The following is a 13,952-nucleotide window of genomic DNA, read 5'->3' as shown; positions in this document are numbered from 1 at the left end:
TACAACAATTTAAAAAAAAATACAACAATTATAAAAAAATACAACAATACAATCTAATGGTTTTCATCATTTAGCCAATCCGTATTGCTAGGTCCGTCGTCATGGAAAAGTTTTCTTCTCATCACATCCCTTCGTTTATGCTTCCAATAGGCCTTTGTTTCAGGAGACATATGGCTCGTATCCATGGCCATGATTTTCATCTCTCTCTCATCGTCGTCTTTTTCTTTTGCATGTTGCTTTTCAATTGCAAAGGCTTCCAATCGTGCCTTGTCCGCTTCATCTCTCCTCAAGTCTCTCTCCAATCTTAGAGAGTTGTTCTTAGCTATTTGCTCGAATATTTGAACACAATCAATGTTCGAAGTGGCCCCTCTCTTGGCCTTTGCCGCCTTTCTCCCAATAGGTCTCGGCGGACGTGGGAGTGGTGACTCCGTTTCCATTGGGGAGTCTAATGGCGAATCGGTTGATGGCGATTCGTGGAGCGGCGTCTCATGCAACACAACCGGGGGTGCGGTAGGAATAATTTTGAATCTGGAACAATCCTTGACAATTTCCCAACATTGAAAATGCACAAAACTTTTTTTCCCTCGCCCCGTGGCACCGAACCACATTTGTGCTTGTATGATCTATTCAAAATAAATAATTGGAAGTGCATTAAAAAAAATATACAATGCAAGAAATTATAAACTATTTTGAAATGCAAGAATAAAATTGATTATGTAAATAAATATAGACAAATTGAAAATGCAAAAACAAAAATAAAGATTATGCATGAAATTATAAACTATTTTGAAATGCAAGAATAAAATTGATTATGTAAATAAATAAAGCCAATTAGGAAATGCAAAAATAAAATAAACATTGTGCAACAAAAAAAAAATAGAATATGCAATAAAAAAAAAGTTACATTAAATTGATTAAAATGGCAATTAAAAATATTTTACCTCATCGGAAAGATTCGCACCGCTCCGAATGTTCTCCTTTGCTTTTGTCAAGGCATTTCTCCATTTCCCTAACTCTTTGTTTAGAATTTTCCATCTACTAGACAAAGCCATTTCGGTCCGAATGGAACCCGATCTTTGACAAAATTCTCCATGAATTTTGCTCCACATATGATGGAACTTCATCTCATTGCCCGTGATAGGGTCATGACTAACGTTCACCCAAGACTCGCACAACGCAATATCTTCCTGGGTTGACCACGAGCCTCCGATTTCAACAGAAGATGCCATTTGTTTATTTTCTACAAATGGAAAGTAGTACAAAAATGTGAGTGGATAGTAAAAAATATTGGAAGGAGATGAGTTTGTATGGAGATTTGGTGTGGAAAATGAATTATGTGAGTGGAGAGTAGAAAATATTGGATGGAGAGAAATTGTATGAAGATTTGGTGTTGAAAGTAGATAAAATGGTTAGGTATTTATAGGGAAAAAATACATACATTTTTGGTATTTTTTTAAAAAAATTTCAGAATTTTTTCGGATTTTTTAGGATTTTTTTAAAATTTTTTTGGCCAAAAAAATGAGAACCGTAGGATTTCTGAAAAAAAATCCAATCGGAGCCACCCGGTGCCAACACGTGGCAGGTTACCGTTGGTGGTGACGTCAGCGTTGACGTCACCTGAACTCGGGCTCGAGCCCAATCGATTTTCGCCCTTGGGCCTGCCCGGGCTCGTGGGACCCGCAGCTTGCCCGGGCTGCTTTGGCTGCGCTGGAGCTGGACTTGGGTTGATTTTGGCCTTTTGCCCGGGCCAAACCCGTGCGCTGTACATGCTCTTAGGGTACCCTACAAAAGAAAAAATTCAACGATCTAAATGTCTATTTTTCACATCTTCATTCAAAGATCATCCTTACAAAAAATCATGCAAATTGAAAATCATTAAGGCATCTAATTGAGACCAACAAAATCAATGAATACGTTGCTTCAAGAAAGTACTTAAATTTCAATAATTTAATTTAGTGGTCAAATGATATCGGATTTAAGTGATTTTTTTTGTAGAGATGATCTTTGAATGAATATCTACAAATTAGACGGTTTGAATTAGTGAAATACAATGCAGAGTAAGCCCTATAAGGGTGTCCCTCAAATAAGTATATATATATATATATACATTTGTATTCATATTGTTTTTTTTTTAATTTTATAATGATGAGCGATAAAATATTATTGATGTAAAAAAGGTAATACAAGAAGTTTGAACTCGTATCAAGGGCAAAGGAAATTCCTTGGTCACGAATTACAATCTTCGTACAGTACATCAGAAATAAAATCAGGAGGTTCCTCGAACCAGTATAAAGAACCCTCGAGAGATTAATATGGTTGCTCATTCTCTGGCTCGTCATGCTTTGCATGAGCGCGACGTCTTAATTTGGTTAGAGGAGGGTCCGGAATGGCTTATGCAATGTACCAATGTTGTTTGTGTTTCTTGCCTTGATTTAAATAAAGTTTCCTAGTTATTGATAAGGTCCAGTAGCCTATTTCTCACTTCTAACATGGTTTCTTCAAGCCTATTGCCATTTTTATGAATCACGGAAACTATGAAACCTTTAGATTATGAACAACAAAATTCTAATTTCAAAACAACCAGTAACATAATAACAATAATATTGATACATTCCAATGGCCTCAGCTGAAAAGGAAGCATTGAAAGCTTTGGTAACCTCCACATTAAGGTTTCAAGTGCTAGGTGTTTTCCTAGGTCACAGTCAAGGTCTAAAATGTCGATGATATCGGAAATATCGGTAGTCCAAAAATATGGAAATTTCAATGGAAATATCGGGATATTATCGATATCGATAAAAATTAAATAAAAACCACGGAAATTGTAAGAAAAACTTGGAAATTTTTATTGAAACTTTGGAGAATGTTTATTTAGTCAATTATCTATGAGTTTATTACAAAAAAATTAGAAGGAAATGCATTGCATGATGGATTTAACTAATTTAAGTTGATTATACAGTAAGCGGGCAAACACTATGAATGTAAAAAATATGTAATAATTAATGAAAAAAGATTAAATACACAGTAATCATTTATATATAATGATTTACTATAATATTTTACACTTTATACATTGTATGGTAAGATACATGAGTGACTTAGTACCACATAGAGTTCTTACGAGGTTCAAATTTTTCACTATCTTCATCATCTCTATGTGTAGAGTAAGTGTATTGTGAAGAGTAGTCATCAAATGATAAATCCCCAAAATATTTTTGCATGTAATTGTTAACATACCACCCATATAAATATAAATATTTTAGCATACTATCACAAAAACATAAGTGATATGGTGTTTAAGGTGTTGGAGGAGTAAAATAGGAGGGGTTCATATCCCCTTTGTGCTTTTTTCTTCCCTTTTTCCCCTTTTTCCCTTTTTTTTTTAAAAAAAACTTTTTTTTTCCTTCACATCGATATTTTCGATATTTTAGCGATATTACACCGATATTTTGACAAAATATTGCTGAAATGTGAGCGAAATTATCGACATCGATATTTTCCGATATTATCGTCGATATTGTCGATATTTATACAATATGTACATGGATATGTTCCGAAATATCCGTGATTCAAAAAAATCGAAATATCCTCGATATTTCCTCGATATTATCGATATTTCAGACTATGGTCACAGTTTAGAAAGGGAGCATGCTTGTATGTTTTTGGCTTCAAATTCTGAAAGGTCCTCTCAATATGTTGTGTTAATGATTTCCACTTTGTCTTTATGAAAGCAGATTTTGAATAACTACTCTTCTGTGGTTGGTTTTGTGGTAGATATCATATTGATTTGTAATAATTAAACATAGAGTTATTTACACTAATACTCCTGAGGTTTTTAGTATTTTCACAAAACCCTTTGAGGTTTTAAAAATTACACGAACACTAACTGGGGTTTTAATTTGTTTTCACAAAACCTCTTTTCATTGATTCTACATCCTAAAAAAATCAAGGGAAATGGGTTTTGTGAAAACAATTTAAGACCTAAGGGGGTGTTCATGTAATTTTTAAAATCTCAGGACCTTTGTGAAAACACCGAAAACCTCAAGGATGTTAGTGTAAATAACTCTTAAAACATAAAATGTTACTTCTCAATCATTATTTTTTGTCTTGGTGTAACATGTGTTAGTTCTCATCTTAATTCTCATGCCAACGAACCAGACCATATGGTCCATACTTGAACAAAATGGGCCAGAATAGGAAAGCAAAAGATTCTTGAGGATGAAGATATTCCACTATTGCGACAGGCTGATTGAGCTCGAACATGGTACTTAAAATTTATGGAGCAATTGAACAAAAGGAAGGAAGGAAGGAGGTTCATCTGATACTAAAATTAAAGAAATAAAAAATAAAAATGAGTATCGCCGTGCGGCTATACTATTTATACTCATTTTTAAATATAAAAACAGATGAACCCCATCCATTAGGCGCCACGTGTCACCACAAGGTCCATTTTTAAAAAAAATAAAACCTTGGGTATAGCCGCGCGGCTGTACTATTTTAAAAAAAAAAAAAGAGAAGACCCTCTCTCTATTTTGTCCATAATGTTTTATTGCCAGAGGGGAGAATTTTTTATTTCTGGGCTATACGCACTGATCAAGATTCTCACAACCACAAGCAGTCCACTGTTTCTCATGGCCTTCATTAAGATTGTTGAAGGCAATGCAGCTTTTAAATATGAGGGTTATGCACTGACTCTTGCTCTCTTCATTGTGAAAACCTTGGAATCACTGTCAGAGAGGCAGTGGTACTTTAAAACTAGATTGATCGGGCTCCAAGTGAGATCATTGGTGTCAGCAGCAATATATCAGAAGCAACTACGACTCTCTAATTCTGTGAAGATGGCTCATTCGCCTGGTGAGATGGTGAATTATGTCATAGTGGATGCTTACAGAATTGGTGAATTTCCATACTGGTTTCATCAGATGTGGACCACAAGCCTTCAACTATGCCTTTCACTACTTATTGTTTAGTTCTCAGTGGGGTTGGCAATTGTTTCAGCTCTAATTGTAGTCATATTGAGTGTGCTGGCAAGCTCTCCATTGGCCAAGTTGCAGCATGAGTATCAAACGAAGTTCATGGTGGCACAAAATGTTGAAATGTAAATTCTGTTACTGGTTTAAGTTTGTTAGTTGACAGGTGTAAGGCTTAGATTTGTTTCTAGAGTGTAGGTCTCATAGGTCCTAGCTCATGCCAAGTGTGCAGCTCATATTGCTGACACTAAATTGTATGGCTGAGATCATATTCTCTGTTGTACAAAAGGAATGTTCTGTTAGAAATGAATACAGTGTGCTGATTACATTCATTTTGCCAAACAGATTCTCTCCCTCTCTTTTCTCTCTAAAACCTTGTCCCATATACTTTGTGTGCAAGAAATCTACTATTCTATAGAAACTTCAACATGGTATCAGTAGCGAAGGTTCTGATCTGAGACTGGGCGTAGTGAAATCAATCCAGTTGAAGGTAGCATTATCTAGTCTCACATGGCTGGATCTAGCATGAGTGAGCTTCGTGCTCCCATCTTCAATGGAAGCAACTACGATTTCTGGAGAATAAAGATGTGCACAATCTTCAAATCTCACAAGCTGTGGGATATGGTTGAGAATGGGTATGAGCAATCTGTGAAGAAGGAAGAAGGAGAAGATCTGACAGCAGCTCAAAAGCTTGTTTTGGAAGAAAATATTGCCAAAGATGCTAAGGCATTGGGTCTGATCCAGAATGCAGTTTCTGATGATATTTTTCCCAGAATTGCTTTGAAGGAATCAGCCAAGGAAGCATGGGAAATCCTGCAGCAAGAATTCAGAGGAGACAAGAAGGTAAGATCTGTGAAACTTCAAGCTCTTAGGAGAGAATTTGAATACACTCGTATGCATGATGATGAATCATTGTCTGGATATGTCACTAAACTACTTGAGCTAGTAAATCAAATGAAGGCTTATGGTGAAGAATTAACTGAACAGAGAATTGTTCAGAAACTCTTGATTAGTTTATCCAGAGAATATGATTCCATTGCTGAGGTTATAGAGGAGACAAAAGATACAGAAACTATAGGGGTTCAAGAGGTTATAGGATCTCTAAAATCTCATGAACAAAGGCTGCAGAGGCATAATGAGAGAGTGACTGAGAAGGCTTTCTCTAGTTTGAATGTGAGCTCTAAAGATCAGTCTAACACAGGGCAGGCAGGGGGTTCCAAATCCAAAAAGAATTGGAAATCTCAGAAAGGGAAGAAGTGGGACTCAAAGTCTGAAAACAATTCTAAAAAGGAATGTCAGACTGAGGGAGCAAAGGTGCCTTGCAAAACCTGTGACAAATTGCATTTTGGTGTCTGCTGGTTTAAAGGCAAACCTAAATGTTATAAATGTGATAGGTTTGGTCATATAGCCAAAGACTGCAAGGGAAAACCAGAAGCTGCTAACTATGCATCACACAAGGAGGAAGAAGGCAACATGTTCTATGCTTGTCATGCTGCTGCCATAGTGAAAAATAATGGTGTGTGGTATGTGGACAGTGCATGCAGCAACCACATGACTTCACAAGCATCCCTTCTAGTCAATATTGACACCAAAGTCACTGCAAAGGTAAAAATGGGCATTGGAGACTTAGTGGAAGCAACTGGAAAAGGAACTTTGGTGATTGACACTAAAGCTGGGCCTAGATATATCAAAGAGGTTATGCTTGTACCAGGATTGGATGAAAACTTACTTAGTGTAGGTCAAATGGTAGAGCATGGCTACTATCTTGTCTTTGGTGATTCTATGGTTGAAATATTTGATGACAGGTCAATGGAGAATCTGCTGGCAAAGGTTTCCATGACAGGAAACAGATGCTTCCCACTGTCATTGAAATATGCAAATTCAGTGGCTATGAAAGCAACAATTGAAGAATCCACTTGGGATTGGCATAGGAGGTTTGGCCATTTGAATATGCAGAGTCTGAAGTTGTTACAACAACAGGAGCTGGTCTATGGTCTGCCTGAAATCGGAAATGCAAACAGAATTTGCCAAAACTGTGCAATTGGAAAATCCCACAGAGAGGCTTTTGGTAAAGAGAAAATTTGGAGAGCTAGTTTACCTCTGGAGCTGGTTCATTCAGATGTTTGTGGTCCAATGCAGACCACATCAATAGGTGGAAACAAATATTTTTTGACTTTCATTGATGACTGCACCAGAATGTGCTGGGAGTACTTCATGCAATTCAAGTCAGAAGTTTTTAATATTTTCAAGAAATTTAAGGCTATGGTAGAACTACAAAGTGGATACAAACTGAAGAAACTTAGAAGTGACAGAGGTGGGGAATATACCTCTGCTGAATTTCTGCAGTTTTGTGAAGAAATTGGGTTGGAAAGACAACTAACCATGGCCTATTCACCTCAGCAAAATGGGGTTGCTGAGAGAAAGAACAGGACCATTGTTGAGATGAGCAAAACAATGATGAAAGAGAAGAAACTACCATACAAATTTTGGGGAGAGGCAGTGAATACAGCTGTCTATATCCGGAATAGATGCCCCACAAAAGCTTTAGATAATGTCACTCCATTTGAAGCTTTTAGTGGAAGAAAGCCTAGGGTTAAACACTTAAAAGTGTTTGGTTCTATATGTTTCTATCATGTGCCTAATCAGTTGAGGTCTAAACTGGAAGATGCAGCTGTTAAGTGCATTTTTGTTGGCTATGGCAAATGTGAAAAGGGATACAAAGTGTACAATTTGCAAACCAACAAGATCACTACATCTAGAAGTGTGATCTTTGATGAGAACTCACTATGGGATTGGGAAACACAAACTGTTGATTCTGTCACAGTTCAGATGAGGTCTGAAGACACTTCCAGAAGTAGTGAAGAGGAGCATGAAGAAACAATGATAGACATTCCCAGCCCACCTCAAGTAACTACAGCTGCTACTAATGTTGCTTCACCAAGTGATTCTCCAAGTTCTACACCTGTAAAGCTTAGAGACATCACTGAGATTTATGCTAGATGCAATATGAGCATCATTGAGCCAGAGAACTTTGCTGAAGCATCAAAGGATAAAGCTTGGCAAAAGGCAATGGAAGCAGAAATGGATATGATTGAGAAAAATGAGACTTGGAAACTAGTTGATAGACCAAGTGATAAACCTGTGATTGGTGTGAAATGGGTTTATAAGACCAAATTGAACCTTGATGGCTCAATACAGAAGCATAAAGCTAGGCTGGTAGTCAAAGGCTATGCACAAAAGCCTGGAATCGATTTCAATGAGACATTTGCTCCTGTGGCCAGACTTGACACAATTAGAACTCTCATAGCTTTGGCAGCTCAAAAAGGGTGGAAATTATACCAGTTAGATGTCAAGTCTGCATTCCTAAATGGTGTGCTTAAGGAGGAAGTCTATGTAGATCAACCGGATGGTTTTGTAACTACAAACTATGAAGACAAAGTGTACAAGTTGAAGAAAGCCTTGTATGGTTTGAAACAGGCTCCAAGAGCCTGGTATGAGGAAATCAATGCCTACCTTGTTAGCTGTGGTTATGTCAGAAGCACAAGTGAGGCTACTTTGTATTGCAAGACTAAGGAAGACTCTGGAACTCTAATAGTCTCAATCTATGTTGATGACATTGTGTATACAGGCAGTAGTGAAGAATTAATTGATGAATTCAAGACTGAAATGATGAGAAGGTATGAAATGACTGATCTAGGCCTTTTATATCATTTCCTTGGTATGGCAGTGATTCAAACTGAATCCTGCATTTTCATAAATCAAAAGAAGAATGCTCTGACTTTGCTGGACAAGTTTGGTTTGAAGCAATGTAAGCCAGTCAGTACTCCTCTGGTGGCAACTGAAAAATTGTGCAAAGATGATGGAAGTGATCCTGCAGATGAGAATGAGTACAGACAGATTGTGGGCAGTCTATTGTATTTGACAGCTACAAGACCAGACATAATGTTTGCAGCTAGCCTATTAGCTAGATTCATGCATTGTCCAACAAAGAAACACTATGGAACAGCCAAGAGAGTGCTGAGGTATATTCAAGGCACCATTGATTTTGGTATTGAATATCAAAAAGGAAAAGAAGCCATTCTAATTGGATATTGTGATAGTGATTGGGGAGGAAGCCAAGATGACATGAGAAGCACCTCTGGCTATGCTTTCTCTTTTGGCAGTGGAGTATTTTCTTGGGCATCAGTCAAGCAACATAGTGTTGCTCTCTCCATAGCTGAGGCTGAGTATGTCAGTGCAAGTGAAGCTACTACACAAGCAATATGGTTGAGGTTTGTTCTAGAGGATTTTGGAGAATTGAAAACTGATGCAACTCCATTAATGGTGGACAACACTTCTGCCATTGCAATGACAAGAAATCCTGTTTTCCATCAGAAAACCAAACACATCAACCGCAGATATCATTTCATCCGAGATGCTTTACAAGATGGAGTGGTGGACTTGAGATACTGCAGGTCTGAAGAACAAGTGGCTGACATTTTCACTAAAGCTCTGTCTAAAGACAGGTTTAACTATCTTAGAGGATTGCTTGGTGTTAAACCAGTTAACAATTTAGAAGGGAATGTTGAAATGTAAATTCTGTTACTGGTTTAAGTTTGTTAGTTGACAGGTGTAAGGCTTAGATTTGTTTCTAGAGGGTAGGTCTCATAGGTCCTAGCTCATGCCAAGTGTGCAGCTCATATTGCTGTACAAATTGGAATGTTCTGTTAGAAATGAAATCAGTGTGTGCATTGCATTATTCCAATCATTTCTCTCTGCAACAGATTCTCTCCCTCTCTCTTTCTCTCTACAACTTTGTCTCATATACTTAGTGTGCAAGAAATCTACTGTTCTATAGAAACTTCAACACAAAATAGGAGGCTGAAGGCCATTTCAGAAGCACCTTCAAATATGAAGATCTTGAAGCTGTATTCCTGGGAAACAAATTTTTAAGAATGTCATAGAAGGGTTAAGAGCAGATGAACTAAAGTTGATATCTCAAGTATTGTCACAAAAGGGATATCATTTGGCAGTATTTTGGTCAAGTCCTATTTTAGTTTCAGCTGTTACCTTTTGGACATGCTATTCGCTTGGATTTGAACTATCTGCTAGTAATGTTTTCACATATCTAGCAACTTTGCGCAATGTTCAGGAGCCAATTAGGCAGATTTCAGATGTTTTTGGAGCATTTATTGAAGCAAAGGTTTCATTATCTCGGATTGTGTACTTCCTTGATGCACCAGAGCTGGAGCACAGACAAACAAGAAAAGCAAGCATTGGCGTAGAATTTGAGCATTCAATTCTTATTAGATCTTCTGAAATTTCATGGGACACTAGTGCTAAAAAGGCCACATTAAGGAACATTAATTTGGTGGTTAAACCAGGAGAAAAAGTAGCAATTTGTGGAGAGGTTGGCTCAGGTAAATCAACCCTTTTAGCTGCAATTCTTGGAGAAGTTCCGCGCATCAATGGCATTGTAAGTAATCATTTCACTTCTAAACAATTTATTAAACTACTTTAGATGGGAAAGTCTTTCTAGTAAAGTTTCTGTCTGCCATACTCTACAGGTTCAAGTGCATGGGAAGATAGCGTATGTTTCTCAGTCTGCATGGATCCAAACAGGAACTATACAAGAAAATATTCTGTTTGGGTCTGTCATGGATCATGTTAGATACCAAGAAACACTTGAGAAGTGCTCTCTATTAAAGGACCTTGAGATGCTTCCATTCCATGATCTCACTCAGATAGGAGAAAGAGGTGTGAATCTAAGTGGTGGGCAGAAGCAGCGCATTCAACTTGCCCGTGCACTCTATCAAAATGCTGATGTCTACCTCTTGGATGACCCATTCAGTGCAGTTGATGCCCATACTGCAACCAGCTTATTTAATGTAATTCATTATTTGCATCTCAAACTTGTAATGGTTTTGTCTCTTTTCTCAAGCTAATATGGAAGTTTTTCAGGAATATATCATAGGAGCTCTGTCGGAGAAGACAGTTATGCTTGTGACACACCAAGTAGACTTCCTTCCATCATTTAATTCCATTTTGGTAGGTTATAAACATGCTAACATTTTTTATATGATTTTGATCTGCAGCTGAATCTCATATTTCAGTAGAATTAGTTCAAGTAATACATTTTTTTCTTCACAGTTGATGTCTGCAGGGAAAATTTTAAAAGCAGCTCCTTATAAAGAGTTGCTGACTTCTTGTCAAGAGTTCCAACACCTGGTCAATGTACACAATGACACTGCTGGGTGTGAGAGGCAAGTTGAATATGCTTCTAAAAGAAAACATAAATCCTCTATTGAAGAGATTGAGAAAGTTAAAACTGAGGTACCGCAAAAAGAATCTTCTGGGGATCAATTGATTAAAAAAGAAGAAAAAGAAACAGGATGAAGGAAGTTGAGGTTCCACCCCAAAACCAATTGGCAATGGGGAGAGTAACCCAACTCCTTATAAGCCCTTGCTAGGTTTCTTAACTTTCCAATGTGGGACTTTTTATCTTCACATTCTCACACAGGAGACACTGGTTTCAGGCTATACATTCAGTATTTGAAGCAGAGCAAGGGATTTTTGCACTTCTTCTCGTCAATTTTTATTCATGTGATATTCCTAGTTGGGCAATTAATTCAATCTTATTGGTTGGCTGCCAAGCTTCAGGATTATAGCGTATCGAGAGTCAAACTATTTGCTGTTTATTCTCTGATCATGAGCATCATGTCATTCGCTTTGTTTCTTCGATTCTTCTTTCTAGTTAACTTAGGATGTGGTGCATCCAAGTCGATTTTTGATACACTACTGAACTCTCTTTTCCGAGCACGAATGCTGTTTTATGACTCAACACCCGTGGGAAGGGTACTTAGTAGGGTAAGACTTAAGAATTTCCACACACAAAAAAAGCTTTGAATGTTCTACTGTGAAGTACCCTAATGGAACTTACATTTGCATGGCTATTTTGTGTAGGTATCTACTGATATGAATATCATCGACCTTGAAGTAGCTTTCAAGTTAGGAATTTCTGTTGGGTCAACTTTGATGACATACAGCACATTATTAGTATTGGTTTCTATTACTTGGCCAATCGTGTTTCTGATTATTCCAACAATTTATGTTACTGTACTACTTCAGGTAATACATTTAAACCAACCTTCTTGTTTAGTTATTTGACAGATGTATTTTAGAGGGCACATAGACAAGTTGCACACCTGAATGTTTTCCTTAAACTTTTTGCCTTTCCTAAACAACAAATCTTCTATTTGATGTTCTTTTCTACAATAGAATTACTACTTTGCTTCTGCAAAAGAGTTAATGCGAATGAATGGCACGACAAAGTCTGCACTTGCAAGCCACATTGCCGAATCCATTGCTGGAGCCTTGACAATCAGAGCTTTTGGCGAGGAGGACCGGTTCTTCTCTAAGAACTTGGATTTAATTGATGCAAATGCTAGTGCTGACTTCAGCAGATTTTCAGCAAATGAGTGGCTGATCGAACGTCTTGAATTTCTATGTGCTATTGTTCTCTCAGCCTCAGCCCTTGCCATTTCTTTGATTCATTTTGACGCCTCTTCCTCTGGTTGCTTCCACCATCAATTTCTTGTGCCTGAAATTGATTTCATGTAACCATCTATATTATATATTGTCTAACATTTTGCTTAAAATTTTGGCAGGTTTTATTGGGATGACACTGTCATATGGTCTCTCATTAAATGTATTCCTAGCAGTTTCTGTCCAATTCCAATGCATGCTAGAAAATTCAATGATTTCTGTAGAAAGGATAGAACAATACATGCATATTCCTAGTGAGGCTCCAAAAGTAATAGATGAAAACAGACCTGCCGACAATTGGCCTACTGCTGGTAAAATGGAAATACATGATTTAAAGGTTAGTATGAGAAAGATATACCAAAGAGTGTAACTCTATGAACAATGGTGCTTGTGTATGATATTGAATGAAACTATGCAGGTAAGGTATAGGCCAAATGCTCCACTAGTTCTTCGAGGGATAAATTGCATAATTGAAGGAGGGTACAAAATTGGGATTGTTGGCCGGACTGGAAGTGGAAAGACAACTCTTATCAGCGTTTTGTTTCGTCTGGTAGAGCCTACAGAGGGAAGGATCATTGTGGATGATTATGACATTTGTAAGATTGGACTTCATGATTTAAGATCGCGTTTCGGGATCATCCCTCAAGATCCAACAGTATTCAGTGGGTCTGTGAGATTCAATCTAGACCCCTTATCAGAGCATACTGATTATGAAATATGGGAGGTAAAGTTTTTGCTTGTCTGTGCTGGTTGTTAATAACTTACGTTTTGGATATTAGGATGTACACTTGTAAGATGATAGAGTTCTCTGAATCTTAATTGAAGGTTTAACAACATTAATCAGTTACTAACATTCTAATAATCTGACTTCCTTTTACTAACTTAAACTTATCATCCAATCTATGTCTAAAAGGTTCTTGAGAAATGTCAGTTACGAGACGCCATTCGAGAAAAATTGCTTTGATATACTTACCCCTTACTTTCAATTAATGATATACCCCATGTCAATGTCATCCCTGTGTTGTTGGTCGACTTTATCAAAGCAGATTTTTCATCTTGCATTAGTGCTTTGGTTGTCTGTGGCACTCACACCAACCAACTATATGATCCCTGCTTCAACTGAATGGACTACAGAATATAGAAAATGAGTTGAGATTTTGCACCCTTTTTTGTCGGTTGCGTTCTTGTAAGTTGTAATACTGAAGAGATCATATCTCATTAACCAAATAGAAAGGGTTTATACGATTACGATGTTGTTATCTTTATTAGTGAAGGAGACGGAATTCAAACTTAGAACCTCTTTTACCAAAAGACCTCATCATCGATGTGCTTACTTAAACGATGTGGGATTACTAGTATTACATCTCTCAATCTTGAAGATGTTGCCTACTCACAACTCATTTTGCTTTTTGATTCTCATTTGAAGACACTTACTAGAGTTTATCAGAAATGATGAGGTCA

General features: G+C 37.3%; 1 pseudogene; it reads left to right on the top strand.

Annotated features, from left to right (window-relative positions):
* The first annotated feature begins 4,538 nt into the window (after positions 1-4,538).
* On the top strand, positions 4,539-13,455 carry LOC117629025 (annotated as a pseudogene).
* The last annotated feature ends 497 nt before the right edge of the window (positions 13,456-13,952 follow it).

The sequence above is a fragment of the Prunus dulcis genome, chromosome 5 (genome assembly GCF_902201215.1).
Source record: "Prunus dulcis chromosome 5, ALMONDv2, whole genome shotgun sequence".
Taxonomy (NCBI): Eukaryota; Viridiplantae; Streptophyta; class Magnoliopsida; order Rosales; family Rosaceae; genus Prunus; species Prunus dulcis.
This window is presented reverse-complemented; position numbering and strand designations above follow the sequence as displayed.